The sequence below is a fragment of the Trachurus japonicus genome, chromosome 6 (genome assembly GCF_045865225.1).
Source record: "Trachurus japonicus isolate A0001 chromosome 6, Traja_1.0".
In the NCBI taxonomy this organism is placed as follows: domain Eukaryota; kingdom Metazoa; phylum Chordata; class Actinopteri; order Carangiformes; family Carangidae; genus Trachurus; species Trachurus japonicus.
This window is the reverse complement of record NC_140912.1, coordinates 7,042,648-7,063,506: the sequence shown is the minus strand read 5'-3', so window position 1 is coordinate 7,063,506 and position 20,859 is coordinate 7,042,648.

Below are 20,859 nucleotides of genomic sequence, written 5' to 3'. Positions count from 1 at the left end.
AAGTAATTCTAAGCTTCACTAATGAGCTCTAATGCTTATTACCAGAAAACAAAATTGGCCTGAGGGTAGTGGCAGAAGAAAGGCCATCTTGTTACCAAAATAAAAAGAGTTGATTTTCTATACGGCTACAATTCAGTGACTGATTCTTATCAGTCAGAAAATCAAGCTAAGCCATCAATCTTCTTTATTGTGAGATTTGACTCGACCTCTTTAAGTTGGGAATTGTATTGACTGTAGTTTGCAGCTGCAACTGTATTTAGGCTCTGGAGCATACCTGCTGACAACAGATCACCAAATTCACCAAAGGATGCAAAAATATAAATATCTGTTGATTATTTTTTGGCAAATTAATTCAGCAGTTCTCAAGGTAAAAAAAAAAACCCACCCAACAACTAAATATTGACTTATACAATATAAATCTTGCTTATTCATCATCTATGGGCTTCTACTCATGTGTGGTGGTGACTGTGTCTGCAGTCTTTTGACTTTTGTTACGCCCCAGACTTTGTTGGACCGGAGGGGCATAACAATGGACCCACCTATGACCCAAACACCACTACACAGATACTAAGTAAAATAGTAAGAGGTTTAATACGAAACACAAGAATGACACAAACAAAGTCAGACATAAACAAAGACAAACAAAACCGGCAAGCCCAGCAGTCCCCATGCACTGCCCCCGTCTTCCAGTGTCAGCTGCAGGGTTTTAAGCTGCCAGCCCAGGTGAGCCTCGTTGTCCTGATTGGGACCTGGGTGGAGCTGTGGAGGGAACAAGGAGAGAGACACACACAGAACAAGGCCGGACCCCTTTCGGCCGTAACACTTTGAATACAGTATACAGACCCCCCAGACAAAGGGTTAGGGTTAGTGAATAAGAGGCTGTCCTGACTGTGAATTGAATTGAATTTATTTATTTAAGTGACATCCACCAATTAAGGTGCCTAGCCTATAAGAGCTTACAAGACACATGTTTCATACTTAGACAACAAATAAAATCATCAGAATACAACCACAACAAAACCACATAGATTGCAATGGGTCAGATATGGACTGTGAGACAGGCCAATTGCCAGCCAGGCTGTTAAATAATATATGTTAGATAATGAAATAAACAATATTATTAGGGAGGATAACTGCCTTCTCACCACTACCCCACTTCCACTCAACTGTTGGTGAAGAGGCAAATCCCTCCACCCACCTCTACCCACCAGAGCAGCCATGGGCAAATTTTCCCATAAAGGGCCGTGTGGCTGTGGGTTTCTGTTCCAACCAAGCAGCAGTACACCAGACTTAACTCATGTAATCAACTGACAGTTGATTGGTCAAACTGTGTGTGCTCTTGATTGGTTGGAACAAAAACCTGGAGCCACACAGCTGTTAATGGAAGAGTTTGCTCATGCCTGCACCAGAGGGTCCAGACAGATGAGCCCAGGACCACGTTGCATTTGATCAAAAATAAAATCTAATCATTCAAACAACGGTACATGTTTCAAGGTACCATATCACAGTCAGGTCCAATGAGTGGTGAGGGCCAATCATTGCATGGTCCCTGAACAAAGCACTCATAGACCACTACAGCTGGAGGTTTCCACAGGTTTTTAGACACTGCATGTGAATGGCCCCATTAGCAGCCATCTTTTCTACAGCGATGTTAGGAAGGAAGTCTCATATATACATGGGTCAGTGACAAATAAGGGTTTGCAGGAGGAACAATTCAGAAAAATGTTTACAAAAATGTTTTAAGAGCATGCATCAGATTTGTTGAACCATTTTTTTTTATAACAAAAATAAGACTGAGGTTATGCACCTATTCTGAGTGGCCCTTGGGTTTAGTGTGAACTACTACCCCACAATTTAATGTCAATATTGCACTAAAGTGCAAATATTACAACAAAGTTACAATATGAATGTCTTAAATGTTGCACACAAGTAATGGTGATGGACATCTTTTTGTTTTTGCTTTCAGTTGCAACTTGTACATGTTTTTTTGTGTAAAATAGCCACACTCATATGTGATAAAACACACAAGCATCAGTTGTGTATGCTGGTACTGGTAAGAGTAAAAAAGTTCTATGTTTCAGCCCAGTTAAAATTGGGATGGAATATAAGAAATTTAATTTGCATAATTATGTAAAATTAGTATCATCCCACTGTCAAATAAACGTGGGATTCTTGTCAGAAGGATGACGGCTGGAGTCACAAACTGCTGTTAAGCCGTGCATTTAGTGATGGGTCTCTGACACCCGAGGCTCCGACACATGCGCTGTAGCTCATGAAGCATTTGTATCGAACCACTGTGCCGAGGCGTGGTTTGGTCACGTGACTTGTGACGTATGAACCACTTGGATGACGTTTGAAGCAGTTGAGTGGTTCGAACGTCAAACGAAGCACCTGATTGGTTCGGTTTGTCATGTGAAACACTTGGCGGGCTTGGGAGCGTTCAGGGATTGGGTATCCTTTTAAATGGCGTTCATTTGAATATGTCTTTGCAGAGTAGGTTGGTTGGTTTGTTGCGATTGAGAGAGAGATTAGTGTATTTCGCGTATTTTGTGGAGAATTTGACAGACAGGTAGATAATATAGTTAGATAAAGTAGTTATACAGATATAGTCCTGGATATAGTATAATATTACATTTCTCCGACTACCCATTCTACAGTGTTGAGGTTAGGTTTAGGGTAAGGTTAAGGGTTAGGGCTACTTAAGTCGGAGAAGTGGGAGGTCGGACTGATGACGCAAAAATAAAGAAATGTATGGTCGGAGTCGGAGAAATGGGTAGTCGGACAGACGTCATGCGCCCCCGGATAATAAGGTAATTTTAAGTTTATTTCAACTGTGGGTGAATTAATTGACACTAAAAGCTGCCAAGCCCTCGAGCACAATGATGTCACTGTTGAGATAGTCAGAACGTAATAACACAATTATTGTCCTTAGCGTGAATGCATTCAAATCGGGATGAACTTTGTGAACATTGTTTCACAGGTCCAGTGTATGTTGTGTGATGCGAAGCTGGCATACAGCAACAACACCTCCTCCATGTTGAGGCATTTGCGTGCCAAGCATGGAAGAGACACTGATCCGGCACCGGAGAACAGGCAGCCGCCCCCTATTGCAAGTAACCCAGGTAGACCTACACATGATAATTCCCACAAGTGTGTTTTATATTACCTTGTGATATATTTCAGTAAGTCTATATGTAACCTAATGCATTGTTGTTCGTTATTAGGCAATAGAAAGCGAGACCTGGATGAAGCTTTGGTCAACTTCATCGTCCAGGATTCGCAGCCGTTCTCTGTGGTGGAGGACGTTGGATTCAGGGAGTTTGTGGCCAAGCTGGACCCCACCTACTCTCTGCCAACGAGAAAAACTGTGAAGGCAATGGTGGCTACAAAATATGAGGAGGAGAAGGAGAAGGCAAAGGCGGCACTCCAGAAAGTTGAGACTGTGAGATCCGAGCCTGGACCCGGAAAATTGTCACCCTGTTTAAAACAAGCACAACGGCAACAGAGAGGCTTGTCCACATGCAGCAACAACTGGGCCGCAGTGCACGGAAATTGACATTGGAGGTAGACACCCGCTGGAACAGCACCTTCCACATGCTGCAAAGAATGCATGAAGAAAGAGAGGCAGTGGCAGCAGCAGCACTTGCCACGCTCAACACTGACCTGACCCCACTCACACACCTGCAGTATCAAAGCACTGAAGAATGCATCAAGGTATGTATTTCACAGTCATTAACGGTTTACTCACTACACAACATCCGCAATGTAACCAAAGTTTCTACACAGTTTATGCATTCTGACAATGTCATTTCAGGTGTTGGCAGCATTCCAGGTTGCAACTGTGGAGTTGTCTGAGGAAAAAAGAGTGTCGGCCTCTAAGGTCATCCCCCTCTACCGGGTCCTTCGTCACACCATTGAACAGCTTGAGCCGCAGCTGTCCACTGACATGGCCAAACATCTGGCACGAAACCTCATCAGGTGTCTGGTGGACAGACTGCAAGACAAGGAGAAGGAGAGCTCACTGTCAGTGGCGACGATGATTGACCCAAGGTTCAAAACTTTCGGCTTTTCCAGCCCGAGAGTGGTGACGTTTGTTAAGGAGCGCCTCATCTCTGAGTGCACAAAAGTAATTCATGTCGCACAGCAGCAGCAGCAGCAGCAGCAGCCACCGTCCACTCCACAAGGAACGATTGATCCTCCAGCAACAGCAGCAGCCTCCACCGGTATTTCTTTTCTTTTTTTTTAATTATTTAATCATGAATAACGACACAAAATTACATTTGTATTGATGGGTCTGATGTTTTTTTTCAGGAGTTGACCTGTGGGGGCTGCTGGACAATGATGCCACCAGGGCGCGGCAAGCACAAACTGCAACTGCCAACGCCATTGTTGAAGTGAACCGTTATCTGTCCGATCCTGCCCTGGACCGTAAAGAAGACCCGTTGCATTTCTGGACCAGCAACAAAGCCACTTATCCCAACTTGTATAAAGTAGCAAAACATTTCCTATGCACCTCAGCTTCATCCGTACCATGTGAACGGACATTTTCAAAGGCGGGAGAAATCCTTTCTAAACGGAGAAACCGCCTGAATCCGCACACAATGTGTAAACTGTTGTTTTTGAATAAAGATTCATAAAATGTTACAGAAGCACGTCCACTGCCCAGTTTTTCAAGCACACCCTCTGCCCTGTCTTCAAGCATACCTTCTTTACCTACATAACCATAAATCATCAATAACCCCCAAAGCATACTTCGCCAAAATCATAAGGCAGTCTGCATTTGCATTAGCCTCATATAAAAATTACACCAGTTTGTATTTGAAGACCACATGTTATTATCTTAACAGCCAAATAAAACATGTGGTCTTCTATATCACTATTAATTCTTGCATCCAATATAAGTCCGCCCCATTGTGAAACTGGGGTCGTTGCGTCAGAGTAGTGGTTAGAGACATGACCTAATGCCCAAACAACATGTGATCGACACCCCGGAGAGGTGTCTTTTTTTCCTTTTAATTGGCGTACACATATTATATACATTACATATATCTAACATTAACCCTGGTCCAACACTTCCGAAGTATTTCCTAAACTACAGTCCATTTTTTCAAGCCACATGATGCAGTCACTTCGAGTCACGTTGATGTTTCGGTTGGGAAAGATCACGTGACGTATGAGCCACTTGGACGACGTATGAACCACTTTACTGCTTCAGTCATTCATGAAGCACCGTCAATGATTTGGTTGTCTCGGCTCTCTGTGAGAGCTGAGCTGAGCCTTCGAAGCACATAGAAACTGAGGCGGCAGAGATTTGGTTGGAAAGTGTAGCATTCAGTACCAGGAATTCTATAACATGATATGTGGAGCAGAGGAAAAATAATTTATCTAAGCGTTGTAAAACACATATTTGTAACGATTGAAGGGTCAACGACCGTATGGGCTTCAGAAATATTTAATAGGTCTCGTACTATGTATCATGAAACAGACAGTGGTGCACCGTGATTACATCAGGCTTTCACCCCACAGATGTGAGTTTGAATCCTTTGCCGAACTTGCCATATTTCTTTTCTATTTTGAAATGAGATCACATTTGCCATCTACACCATTTCACATCGTATAAAGCCATAGACTGTTTAGACTTGTTTCAGAGGAGAATGTAATTCATAGCAGAGCCTAATAGCTATATCAGGCTAAGTCAATACTGAAAGCCTATCACAATCATATGACAAATGAGAAACTTCATGTTTATTTTATATTTTTATTTTTATTTTTATTGTGTCAGCTTGAAACCATACAACCATGTAACGTTTGTTGAACAGGAGTGTGCATGGCAAATCAAATCTCAAACAATCAATGAACCAATGAATGACACGTCTCAATTGCACTTCATTTTATTGAACACTAGATGTCGTACTGGAGCACTGTGTCAGTGAAGCCTCGCGAGTAATGAATCATTACTCGAAAAAGGTGTTGAAGCCTCAACAAAGGCTCGATTGCCCATCACTAATGATGGTCCTTTGACACCGAGGCTCCGACACATGCGCCGTAGCTCATGAAGCAAATTGTATCGAACCAGTGTGCCGAGGCGTGGTTTGGTCAAGTGACTTGTGACGTATGAACCACTTGTATGACGTTTGAAGCAGTTCAGTGCTTCAGACGTCAATCGAAGCACCTGATTGGTTCGGTTTGTCATGTGAAACACCTGGCGGGCTTGGACCGTTCAGGGATTGGTTAGCATATTTAGTGGCGTTCATTTGAATTTCTCTTTGCAGAGTAGGTTGGTTGGTTCGTTGTGATTGAGAGAGAGATATTGTATTTAGCGTATTTTTGAGAATTTAATTTAGGCTACAGATAGTTACGGAGATAGAGTATAGTATAGACATAGATATAGACCTAGACAGATATAGTATTTATTACACATAGATACATAGCCTTGATAATACACACACACACACACACATAGCCTATAGGCCTAGATATATATATAGAGAGAGAGTAGGCTATGGAGCCAACTAGGAAAAGGTCCTGAGCATGGGACAACTTTGAGTTGTTGCCGGAGAATAAGGTTTGCATGTTATTTTTATTTCTACTTTAGGTGAATTTACGCTGGGAAGCTCTTTAAGGTGCAATGTAACAATGATGTCACTGTCGAGAACGTAATAACACAAATTGTCCAGTAGAGTGAATGCATTCAAATAGGGATTAACTTTGCAAAGTGATTGTTTCATTGTTCCACAGGTCCAGTGTAAGTTGTACAATGCCAGGCTGGCATATAGCAACAACACCTCCTCCATGCTGAGGCATTTGAGGGCCAAGCATGACACTGATCCGGCGGCACCAGAGAACAGCCAGCAGCCACCTGTTGCAAGTAACCCAGGTAGACAACATGACATGACTTAAAAGGAATTTCCATCTGTTTTATTACATTGTGATACATTTGAGTAAGTCTGCGTATTTTCTTTATATTTAATGTAATGGATTATTTTGTTATTCCTCAGGCAACAGAAAGCGAGACCTAGATGAAGCTCTGCTGAGCTTCATTATTAAGGACTCGCAGCCGTTCTCTGTGGTGGAGGATGTTGGCTTCAATGAGTTTGTGGCCAAGCTGGACCCCACATACACATTGCCAACACGGAAAGCGGTGAAGAAAATGGTGGCTGCGAGGTACGAGGAGGAGAAGGAAAAGGCCAGAGCCGCACTCAGCAAAGTTGAGACTGTAAGTCTCACATCGGACATGTGGACGTCCATCAATACGGATGCCTATCTGGCTGTGACGTGTCATTTTATAAATGACACTGATCAGCTGTCCACTGTCCTGCTGGGGGCCAGGCCTTTTCCGAGGACCCACACTGCTGCTCACATTGCTGCTGAACTGGGATCGTTGCTGGATGACTGGGGCCTAAGGCACAAAATTTGCTGCATTGTTACGGACTCGGCCAGCAATATGATTGCAACGGCAAATAATTTAAGCCTTAGGCACAGCAAGTGCATTGCCCATTGCTTAAACTTGGTTGTGCGTAACTCAATTGAAGCCACTCCTGGACTGGATGAAATTCGGGCGCTGACCAGGAGGATCGTGACTTTTTTTAAAACCAGCACCACTGCCAAACAGCGGCTCGGCCAGATGCAGCAGCAGCTGGGCCGCAACGAGCGAAAACTCGTGCTGGAGGTGGACACTCGTTGGAACAGCACGTTTGCGATGCTCCAGCGGATGTATGAGGAACGAGAGGCAGTGGCAGCAGCGATAACCTCGCTAAACACAGACCTCATGCCACTGACCAACCAGCAATACCAAAGCGCTGGAGAGTGCATCAAGGTATGTAGCCTATGTCGTTCATTGCAGAAGGGTTTAGTCACACGCAGCATACTATTCAACAACAATGTAACTAAGGTTGCTACAGTTTAATGCATTCCATGTCATTTCAGGTGTTGGCAGCATTCGACGCGGCCACCGTGGAGCTGTCCGAGGAAAAACGAGTGTCCGCCTCCAAAATAATCCCCCTCTACCGGGTGCTCCGCCACACCACGGAGCAATTGGAGCCCCAGCTGTCTACTGCAATGGCGCAACAGCTGGGGCGAAACCTGACCCGGTGCCTGGTGGACAGGCTACAGGACAAAGAGAGGGAGAGCTCATTGGCAGTGGCAACCATGATTGATCCTCGCTTCAAGACCTTTGGATTCTCATCCCAAAGAGTGGCAGCGCACACCAAGGAGCGATTAATATCGGAGTGCACTAAGGTTATCAACATCAGCCAGCAACAGCAGCAGCAGCAGCAGCAACAGCAGCAGCCACCACCACCGCCACCGACCACTCCACAGAATCCTGCAGCAGCAGCCTCCACAGGTAGGTATTTCTTTTTTATTTAATCATGAATAGCCTATGTATACGAAATTACATTTGTATTGATAGGTCTTGTGTTGTCTCAGGACTGGACCTGTGGGGGCTGCTGGATAATGACGCCAGTGCGAGCCACAGCCAGAGTTCAACGGCCAGCGCGATTGTGGAGGTGAACCGGTACCTGGCGGACCCGGTCATCGACAGGAGGGAAGATCCCTTACTCTTTTGGAAAAACCACGCATTGATCTATCCGAACTTATATAAAGTTGCCAAGCACTTTCTGTGCACGCCGGCATCCTCTGTCCCGTGCGAACGCACATTTTCGAAGGCGGGGGAAATATTGTGCAAGAAGAGAAATCGCCTCAACCCCCACACTGTGTCTCAACTTTTGTTTTTAAATAAAAATTCATGACATGTTACAGAAGCACACCCTCTGCCCAGTTCTTCAAGCACAACATCTGCACTGTCTAAGCACAACATCCTTACATAGGCCTAACCATGAATGATCAATATCCCCCAACCTTGCCCAAATCAATAATTTGAAAGGAGGTCTGCCATCAGGTTATAAAATTAATAACTGAATATTTCCTGGAGTTGCTACATGTGGTAGTGCAGTGGTTAGTATATCAGACTTTACTGCAAGCAACCTAGGATCGAATCTTGGAAGGTTTTTTTTTTGTCTCTCTCTCTCTCAACGTAATCCCTGATCCTGACCCTAATCATGCTTCTCGCCGGCTTCACATAGCCTACAAGATGCAAAAGGAAAATATACACCCATCTACTTGCAACGTTTCTGTCATAAAACGTTTAGACTTGTTAAGACTAGTAAACATTTTATGACAGAAGAGATAGAAGGTTAGGGCGGGAATCGAACCCCGCTCCCCCGCATTCTAAGCCATATCTCTCTCCACTACCCTATGCAACCCAATCGAAAGTAACGCCACCCCAGTGCCGTTCCGACGTTAGCATGATGATACATCCACGCGTTAGCCACTCTTTGAATCAAGTTGGTGTTTCGGTTCGGAAAGATCACGTGACTAGTGACGTATGAACCACTTCACTGCTTCAGTCGCTCATGAAGCACCGTTAATGTTTTGGTTGTCTCGGCTCTCTGTGGGAGCTGAGCTGAGCCATCAAAGCACATACAAACTGAGGCGACAGAGATTTGGTTGTTAAGTGTAGCGTCAGGCCGTTAGCCTATCAGAAATTGAAGGATATTACTAAACCATGGTAGGTTTGGAGGAGTGGGAAAGAAAATGATTGAAGCGTTCTAACATTCATACTTGTAGGATTTGAAGAAGTATGAGCAGGTGTACAGCTGAGGTTGAAGACTAATAAATATAACCGTTTGGAAATGCTAGTCAGATCAGTGGCGCATACAGATTATACACGCTTGGTGATCAGATGTCCCGGGATTGAATCCAGGTCTTGGCGTAAGAATTAAGTTATTAAGTTATTAATTAAGTTATATCACGTAATTTTAATAAAGCTTATCTAGTTTGCAATGACATCACTCTACACCATAAACTGTTTGGACTTGTTTCATAAGATAATGTGTAGCCTATATGAATCAATATATGCCAAAAAAGATACAGAGTCTTAGCCACAACTTAATGTTGATTTTATATTTTATTGTGTCATCTTAAAACCATACATAAATGTAGTGTACTGTTGTTGAACAGGAGTGTGCGTGGCAACTCAAATCTCACACAATCAATGAACCAATGAATGACACGTCTCAATTGCACTTCATTTTATTGAACACTAGATGTCATACTCGAGCGACTGTGTCAGTGAAGCCTCGAGTATAGGGTGGCCATTTCCACAACACCAAAAAGGAGGACACTTTGCGGCATTTAGTGAGGAAATAAAAATTGCAACATACAACTCTAGTGTACTCCCCACAACAATACAATTTTGCACATGATAACGATGGTATCATGATACAATGATTCTGAGATACTCTGTTCAACACAAGACAATTTATCTATGATATCATGTATGTGTAACAGAAGAGGAAAAAATATTCCTGAGAAGGCGAAAAGTATTTGTTCACAGTATTTGTATTTATTCAATAGCCTACATCTGTTTTGCAAAGTGCAGTGCCACAAAGCAGAACATTTATGGCCTTAACCTTTATGTCTGACACAGACACTTTTGTCCAATGTGGTACATGTGCCGGAAAAAAATTTCAGGCCACAAATACACATTCCACTTAATATTAATAAGCATATAGAACTTTTTTTTATGAAAACAACAAAAGACAGTAAGAAAAAAAACACCAAAACAGGTGAATATTGAACTGAAAAGTCCACAGTGTATTCCACAGTGATTCAGTCCTTTGGGGACATGTCTGCAGTGTATTTGTGTTTATGTATGTGTGTGTGTGCAGCTGCAGTCCACCTGTATTTTAACTGATTTAAGTCCCTGTCCTCAGTATCCTGTTCTTCAATACGGCCTCAGCCCTCAGCAAAATCCACCTTCACCTGCTGCAGCAGCTCAGGGAAAAAAAAAGGGGGAAAAAGCACCGGCGTGATGCCTTGCAATGGCCGCTTTTCATTGTGTGCTAACACAACAAAGTGTGCAATACGCATGCAAATCGTCTTTGCTACTTTTGCTCACAAGCGTGCGCTCTTTTGACCATTCGGCATTGAATGAGGTCCGTTTTTTTCGGCTTGTTAACATTCAGTTAATGAGATGAGAGACACAGCTAGCACACGGAAACAGGGGGCGGCTTGTTTACATTTTCAACCAATGAGAAATCGAGTGACACCGCTTTTAGCCAATCATTTTTAACCAAGCTTTTTTTTTTAACCGAAAGTCTTACACCATTGGACGATATGCAGCGTTGCGTTCAGGTGCAACTCCAAAAAGGAGGACAAATAAGCGTCCGGCTTGAGGCTGCGCCGGACGCCGGACAAGGCATTGAAAATCCGGACTGTCCGGCCTAAAGCCGGACACCTGGTCACCCTACTCGAGTAATGAACCATTACTCGAATAAGGTGTCGAAGCCTCAACAAAGCCTCGGTTGCCCATCACTAATGACGGCTGGAGTCACAAACTGCTGTTAAGCTGTGCATTTATTTACAGTGAACAAACAAAAGTGTATCCACAAATCACACCCACAATGTGCTGTCTGTGGCGTGAGTCACTCGCTCTCTCGAGCTTGGTGTTGGCCGAAGCATTATATACCCTAAGCCCCTCCCCAGACCAACCAATTCCCAATTATATCACAAATTACTATTCTGCTTCACCAAATACTTCTGCAAAAGCCCCACAACAGACCCGCAAAAACAATAGACATCATTTCAATACAGTCTCCAATCAAACATTCTTCAATCAATCATAAATCACCAAAAAATAAGCAGTTAATTAAAGGTCTAGGCAAAAACACCCCTACCACTCAGAGAATAATGGTATCAACCTACCCAACAGGTATAGCTGCCACCACCATATAAGGCAGCCCACTTCAGTTGATCTGGTTAGCCCCTAGGAAGAGAGGAGGGGAGGACCACAAGCAACCAACGGTAACATATAACTGAATAAACCTTGAATAATAACGAAACTCTGTGTATGGTACATTTCTTTTATGTTATTGTAGGGGAGGTGTATGATGTTTAAACGAATGTCCAGTGTGGTGCGTGCACTCACCACGGAAACAGAGGGGAAACATTTGTTAATCTATGAACCAGAGTTTCACACCATGTGCCCCCGTGGCCTTTGTCACACCCACCCATCACAATTGTGGCCAACTATAAAACATACGTTTTTACCTATTTTTTCATGAAAATGAAAAAGAAAAGAATGATTGACTTTTTCAAAGGGTTTCTAATGACACATGATTTGGATATTTTTATGTCTGAGAAAGATTTGAGATTAAATGGGTTAAATCTGCACAAAGGTATCTGACCAAGTGATCAATGTGCCACATTCCTACCATTTCTCTACTGTGAATGCCCCCAAAATAACTGGTACAATAATAACATAATTAAAAATCATATGTTCACTGACAACTCTCAGTGAGGTCACTATGAATATAATTCGTAGTAAAAGTGTCATGGCCTGATATTGGAGTACTTTTCTTAAACCTGGGGAGGCCAACGTGGTGACACAATAATAAAATGAACGGCGGGACATGAGCCCACTTTACGACAGCCCACCGTACATGCTGTCACTTTGCACTAACCAGTGGGTCTGGCTGAAATTTACACAACTCTCTGAAATAAATGAGGCATTAATAATGAACACATGACAGTTGTTTATGGGCATGTAGGTGTAAATAAATCTTTATTTCTCACCAAGCCATGGTCTTGTATTTTCCTTTTTAAATAAAGATCAGCGACTGATGTAGCCTGACTTAACGACTTCTAATTATTAAACCCAGTCATTTGATTTATCTCTTCATATTTCCCTTCAGATTTTTCATGACTTCAATTTTAAAATCCAGGTGTAGCAGCTGCTACAGTTTTTATATTCTGTGGTAGATTCTGTACAAAATAGCCTCTGAAATTGCATTTTGCAATTTAACATGAATCTCTATCATCACTTTCCCATCTAGTCACTAAAGCATATACATCACTGATGGCGTAATAATGTTCCATCACAATTTAAATAGTGACAGAATAACTCCACTCAAATATTTATTATACTACATTATTGAATTATTCTCAGCAGTTATGGCTTTGTTTTCTTTTCCTATTTTTCACTCTCATTGCAATCCCAGATACCCACTGGCATAAAATACCATTAACTTTGGTCCCTTGCTGCAGGCTGCCTGTCTGATACCATATATTTAACTCTTCTGTTTAAGCCAAGTCACTCCTCTTCCTCTCTCTCCCCCATTCACTTACACACTGAGACTCTCTGCATTGTTCACACATAGGCACAGGGCTCCCTCATCCCATCTTTTAGAAAGAAATGGATAATTATATAAACAGCTTTCAGCGACGCAGGGAGTGGGTCTCACAGAAAGTGATGCTGTCTAATGCTGACATGTTTCGATCATATACTGAAAAATAGACTCATGTGCATGCCATGGAAAAGGATGGAGACAGGAAGGACAGGGAGAAGAGAAGTGGGGAGTCACATCATGTACAATTTTGTTCCCAATTCGTTGTTTGTGCTGCAGAATATTATTTGATTAGTCTTAATGAGCTCACTGTGACAACCCGACAACACTTTGCATTTCATTTACCAAATGCAGAGATGGAGATACAAATTACAGGTGTCTGCTCCAGGAACATGTTAAGATGCCTGCACCTGCAACTGTTGAGCCCTGTACCAATCTGTGATTCAGTGTATTCAGGTGCACACAGTTTGATATTCATGTTGAGAATGACATGTTTCATGTGTGTGTGTGTATCATTTTGCAATAATTACTGCATGGCTGGGGAAAATGACAGGAGACCCAGACTTCCCAGGTTTCAGAGTAACCACCCGCTGATTTTGTAATTCTGGTGTGTCAAGGAACAGGATCTGTTCCTCACAGAAATACTTCTGAGACGTTACGAAATCCCCGCATGGGTTTCAGAAGTCAGACTCCACAGGTAATTGAAGCTCTGTGCCAGCAATCACTTAAAAGTACCCACACTGTTCTGAACCTAAATTAAGGAAGCGAGGTCAGAAATGGAAAGAGATATATTTACAAAGGAGCCATGGCATCTGCAGAGCCACTTTTCCAGTTGGTAGGCCTTCTGGTGTGGGTGGGGTATTTCCAGAGATTGTACAAGGAACTTAAAATGTCAAGCTCTGTCCCACTGCAACCCGAGTACAATGTCTGGTGTCAAATGAAATGTTCCCTAGACAACCATGAACATGCCATCTGTAAATTGTACCTCGGCGGTACAGTGGATATTGGCACTAAACCAGCTACGCAAATATGCATATGGTCTTGAAGGCAAGACTAATAGAATATAAAGGACTCATTAAAAGTTTAGCAGGAAACACTTTGCTGTGGCCCAGTGTGATTCACTGACCAAAATAGAACTTCAATAGTTGGCCTAATTTGGCATTATAAAGCATCAGGCACCTCTTTACTTTAATGGCAACTATTCAGAACAATTATAGTGCTTAAACGCACAGAGTTGAGTGGGATAAATGTTTTTAATATGCAATGAAGGACACTATGTTATAATGAATTCAATATTAGCTATTTATAAAAACCCTACACATACTAGTGAACCACCAAACTACACATGCACAAGTTTAACTTATAACCATCAAAATATTAGCCAATGTGTTGAAAATAAAGTCTGAACCTTTTTACATCTCTTAAAAATCCCACATTTCACAGGCTTACAATGTTAGAAGTGAAGTGGTCATCCATTAAACGAAAATATAATAGTTGTTTTTAAAGGGAAACAATGCAAGTCCAGTCGCTTTTCCGCATGTCCTCCCGGCCATGTGCATTTGTTTACAACAAAGCGGTACATAACGTTATATATTATATGATGTTGTGATGTGAACTTATGTGTAGTCTTATCTGTTATAAACAAGAAATACAGGTAGATTCTAGATTGCAACGCTCACTCGCTTGCTCACGCTCACCCCTCCTGTTTTGCAAAGTGACGGTGGCCTCCGGGCAAAAAACTCGTCTTCCACGACTGGGACGACTGGGAGTATTTCAGGAGCATGGAGCGATGAGGTGAAGATCTAAACCATTATTATAGAGATATATTTAGTGATAACAGCTTGGAAATCATTGTGCTATCTGGTGGATATTTGCTGCCAGCAAATATTTTATTTCCTATATTTTATTTCCTTTGCTCTGTGGTTGGCTGGATTTTCCGTTCGGGCTGCCTTACAAACATGGTGGCGCAAGATGGAGACACTCCCTAAAGCAAGACCCTATAAAAGAGTAATTATAAGGCTCCCAAAACCAAAATAATTTTATTTTATAGCGATTATACACTTATACAAATATATTCATGGGTAGTATATTCAGATTTTGCCAATAAACCATGCCAAATATTACACACTGGACCTTTAAGGCTCAGTGTCTGAATACAGGCTGTGTGCATTTCTCTCTGGACTTTCACTGTATTAATGTAGAATCAAGGCCTGCTTTATGATTAAAAATAATAATAATAAGATTTTTAAACATAATTGATAGACCTTTATCAATATGTTTTTTATGATATACCTGATCTGATCTTAAATTACTGTAAATGCATGGTACAACAGAACTCAATATCAACATCACACTTATTGCATCCTTAGCAGATATTAGATGGACATCAAATCAATACTGAAGCTTCAAGCAAGTAAAACTGTTGCAATGAGATGAGATGGACATGAAGTGATAGTTTGACATTTTAGTAAATCTGCCTTCTTGCATGGAGTTACAGACATTTAATATCCCTCATGTCTGTCCATTTTATATGAGGCCATTGTATATTAGGCTGCATGATAGCTGAGCTCAGCACGAGTTAGATAAAAACCACCAAACAGCACTCTAAAAGCTAGATAATGAATATATTATATATTATCTTTAATGTGTACATCTAAGTTAAATCTAAGTGTAAAAGTGACATGTTGCAGTGTCGTAGGGAGCTGTGAGCCTGAATATTCGTTGGCCGGAAGCAGCTCTTTGCCAGGTAGATGGCACATAATCCAGGTGAGGAAGGGAATTTGTTGACTTCCAAAAATGTCAAACTATTCCTAAAAGTATGATAATAATATACATAATGCTACCCAGTGGTTTAGTAACTAATATTACCATGCTTCTACTTCATGATCCTCTCCCGTTTTTTCTGCTTTTTTTTTGGTGAGAGCAGAATGACTTTGCCTTCAGTCATTTCTTTGTCTCTACTTTGTGATTCCTCCATCTTGAATAAACCCTTAATGGTGCAGTGTAGCCCTTGCTGTTGGCTACTGTTTCACAAATTATAGGCTATTACACCACAGCATGTACCCCATAGAATGGGTGCCAGATACTGTTGATACAAACTTATCAGACATAGCAACAGTAACCAAGGGCTTTTAACAACACGCTGATCTATAGCATAGCATGTGCTCCTCATAGATGCATTGATTATAATTGCCATTTAAATGTTTTACAGCGGGCAATCATTTCAATTACTGTGGTGCCATAAAGATGTATAGCTTTCAGATCAATGTCAAATGAAGCTGTTTAGATTAATAAGCCTGTGAAACATGCAGACAGTGATTAAAAAAAAACATCAAAATGCTAAATCACGAGCCATAATGAGATATTTATGATGGTTTGATGGCCACTTCTTAAAGTCAGAGTTGCATCACGGCGAACCACAGCTGTATCTGCAGATATTCTATGAAATACAATGGCAATTCCCCCTCTGCTGTTCATGAAAGTCTGTGTCAACGGCTAATCCGCCATTATAGACATCATTTCAGGCCTGATAACTTGTCACAAGTAATTCCCCACTAGTGTATAGGAGGGACCCTAAAGGACAATCTGATAGTCCAATCAGAGGTCTGAGAAATACAAAGCTTGTCTGGAGGGAGCACACAAGACACTCAGTGGGAAAAAAAAACAAGACACAGACGCAGGCAGATCTAATTCCCATTCTCTTTCCTTGGCGATTCTTCAATTAAATTGTCAACTATCATCTCAGCTGCACAGACAGACAACTGCAGTAAAAGAGGGGGGAGGGAATTAAGAGCAGATTTACAGCTGTGGATCTCAGCCACCCAGTGTGATTTTGCCCCGGAGCCAGCCTCAGTGATAGCAAAGAAAAGCATGATGAAATTAGTCAAAGAAACCAAGGAAGTGATGCTCTGGAGTGAGCAGGTTACAGTATCACTGGTGTTTCTCTTTTCTCATTGGTGATGGAAATCATCAAAGGTCATTTATTCAAGAAATCAGATTCAAAATGAAGAACAATATCATCTGCCAGATACGTTTTCAAATTTATATGTCTATGGCCTGCAGGATGGTGGGAAAAGGGTTCAATATACAGGAAGTCAAACAATACAGAAGCAAACACTCAGGTCACAGATACACAGAACACAACTTTTAAAGGAACTAATGAGACACAGGTGAAACAGAAACAACCATGCAACAGGAAACAGGAAGACGATACAAAATTACCAAAATAAGACAGGCAAAATATTCAAACCCTGACTCCAGTAAGCAGTGTCGTGCCTCTACGCATTCAATGAACGATCGTTCATGAACTTGTTAATATTTTGGGCGAACATGAATGTACTGTATTTCCGTTTGATGAACATTATTGTGAACACGTTCATTCTGGCGTTTGTGAACAGTGTCTCTCACAGTTTAACTTTAGTTCAAGAGTGTGCCATATTACCCCAGCTAAAACAAACCGTAAACAGGCCATAATATGTAGCGGAAAACCACCCAATCTGGCAACACCTATCATTTGGATTGAGCCTGCCTGTATGGAGGAACACAGACCAAGTTGGTTAGTACCAGATAAACGGGGGTTAGAGAGGGAAGACCAAGTAATTTGACATATTTGAGAATTTTATAAAATAGTAACGCAAAAGTTACTTTTCCTGGTAATTAGTAGGTAATTGTGGAAAGTAACTAGTAACTAATTGCTGTCTGTGGTTCGATATGTGCTGAGGCAATAACTTTGAAAAATAATAGCTTGCAGCAACGTTTTGGAACTGTGGACTTAGTTGAAAATGTTGAATTATGAACTGAACTAGTTCATTTTAAAATTTGTAAACTGAACGTTGAACTAGTTCATGTAGAAAGTGAACTTTCCCAACACTGCCATTAAGGCTAAGGCCACAGGTTTGGGAATCGTGCCCAGAACCTTCTTGCTGTGCTAACCACTGTACCACTGTGTCGCCCACGAATAGTTTACTCCTCAGCAAAAATAAACTTTACATTTCATGCATGTCAAGCTAACTTATTTGTGTCATGTAGTGTGGATGCTGCTTTTGAGAGCTAAACCTTCACTTCTGGCTGTATAGGTGTCTACTTTATTACATAAATATGAATTCACACTGTCTTTTTGACAGGTACCAATTGAGGCCATGACTATGAGTAGCACAACAGATTACCTCACACGACAGACAGCACAGAATAGATGTATTCTCTCTGTTTCCTGGCAGCAAATATCCACCAGATAGCACAATGATTTCCAAGCTGTTATCACTAAATATAGTATCTCTATAATACTGAATGCTAACACACCATCAATGACATTAACATTCAAATACAGACAGGTGAATTTCCATCTTCTTCCACCAATGTTGACCACCCCTCAGTATGTGTGCCGCTCTTACTTACACAACCTGAAATGGAGAATCAGGTTATTTAATGCGTTGAAACCTTAGTTAATTCTACACACCAGGCTGCTTAGAATACCAGTGTTGGGTGGCTGGGCCCAGAAGTAGAGCATCAGCATTTGTGCAACTCCACAAAAACAAAACAAATGACGTGTCACAAAGAATGAAGCCGGCTTTCGTTTAAAAGGGCTGCGCAAATAATCCAGCTGACTTGGCGTTTGTAACCAAAAAAAAAAAGGGAAAATGAGAGATGAGAGGGAAAGAGGAAGACAGAGAGAGAGAGAGGGGAGCGAAGGAGCGAGGCGCAGACACAAACAAAAACAAGAATGGCACAGGCGGCACACTGGAATATTAATGTGTGCAGTCATTGTCCCCTTGAAAAGCCTGTGAGTCACACAAGAGTCATGACTTGGAGTTGAGGACTACGACCCAGAAGACGATGAAAGGGACTGTGCAGAGACATTTTCCTTCCAGGGAATTATGAGCGAACAGTTTCTTATCATTTTCAGATTAATCTGCTCTGACGAAAAGAAAACTCTGGGCTGGTGTGGTTGCTCATTACTTCTGCAGTCAGTGCCCCGACTGTCTTACAACTGGTGTTACACATGCCAGTGTTCATGAATAAGTCCTGGAGGAGCAGAAGAAGTAGTTTGTGTTGTAAAGGGGATTTATAGTTGTGTTTTAAGACAGAGTTATGGAGTAGTAACAAGTAGCCACTACTGCTTTTTTTATTTTTATAACTGACAACAAAACACATCAAGGCTACAGCAGTTACAAAGATATCAGCTACAGAATCATGTTGAGACTGTGACCAGTGTGTTTTCTACTAGAGGTTTCAAATACTGATGATGGAGACAACATCAATGAAACTGAAGAAAAGCTCAGTAACCACCTCCTCTGCAAACCACATGAACACACACTGATGGTCAGTAGGTCCTTCTTCAGTTAAGAGACATGGAGGACAACAGTCTGGTACAGAGGAAATGAAAGAACGCAAACCGGTAGTGTTCCTGTTCACACACAGAGGCTCAAACTCTCAGCTGCCTCTCACAAAGCTGGAGTTGTCAGGCATGTTGAGGCTGCTGGTGCTGCTGGTCAAGCTTTGTTCCCATTTGTTAGTAGTGTTTTTACCCATAGGAGTCTTTCATGTCCTATGAATCAGCACTAACCATGACGAGGTCACTCTATGGCTGCTGCTAGGGGGGGCAACCGCCATTCTGACATCCCACCAGTCCAACTTAGGCCTCTAATTGTCTACTCTACTACATGGCAACACTTAATTTTCTATCAAATGTCCCATCATTCTGACTATTTTTGCCTAAAGCCCATATCTGTATATCTATAGGAAGTAAACAGGATGTTATGCCATACCATCAGTGGGAATGCTGTTATCCTCCTGCAAGTATAGACTTCATATAGGGTGAATGTTTAAGCTTCATCTCATCATATAGTTTGGTCTTCACATCCGATGCAGATTGCACTGTGTTCTCTGTTCAGCTTTTGATGCCTAAGCAAAATGATGGCTCAGTTAAAAAGCAATAGCAGCCACTCCTGCAGGCCAGTGTGTGGCCGGGCTCAGCCACTGAACTAATTGGCCAACACTTGCCCTTGCTGAGCCCTTACAAGGGTTGATCCAAATCCAAACTGACACCTCATAAACAGGTTGTCAAAAGACCTTACCTTGATTTTTGTCTGTCATTTTGTCCATCTGTCTCAGTCTCCTCCAGACCCTGGTCAATAAATTAATTACATCCACTCAGTGAAGTTGGGTTGATTGCTGGCCCTGCACACCTCTGAATACTGCTCTCTGCTCTTAAAACATCTTCCTTTACACATCTGGTCGCATTGTTCCTAATTCACAGGACCAAGAATCAGTCAAAAGGGAGGTTTCAGATGAGCTAATGTGATGAATGAGAAGAGGTATATTGCATTTCTTGCAATTGTAAATGTAATGAATAGACTCCCAAACTCAAAGAGAGGTGAAGTCAATAAGGGCGAACAGCTATACACCTGTCAGTTGCATCCACAGCTGAATGAATCTTTTCTTTTGTTATAATTTGTTGATTCGGGGGAAGGGATTGAATTGGTAATAGCTATTTTCCTTTAGGTCGTTGCTCAACTAAGTACATTTCAATTGCCCATTAAAATGCAAATTGCTTCATTAATTGAGCACAGGGGTGTGCTTACTGCTGAACACAGCAATTGTGTTTGCATAGGTAAATAAAGAAACACCAGTCAGTGATCATAGCATGCAGATTGCCATGCCTAAGTTGTTGTGT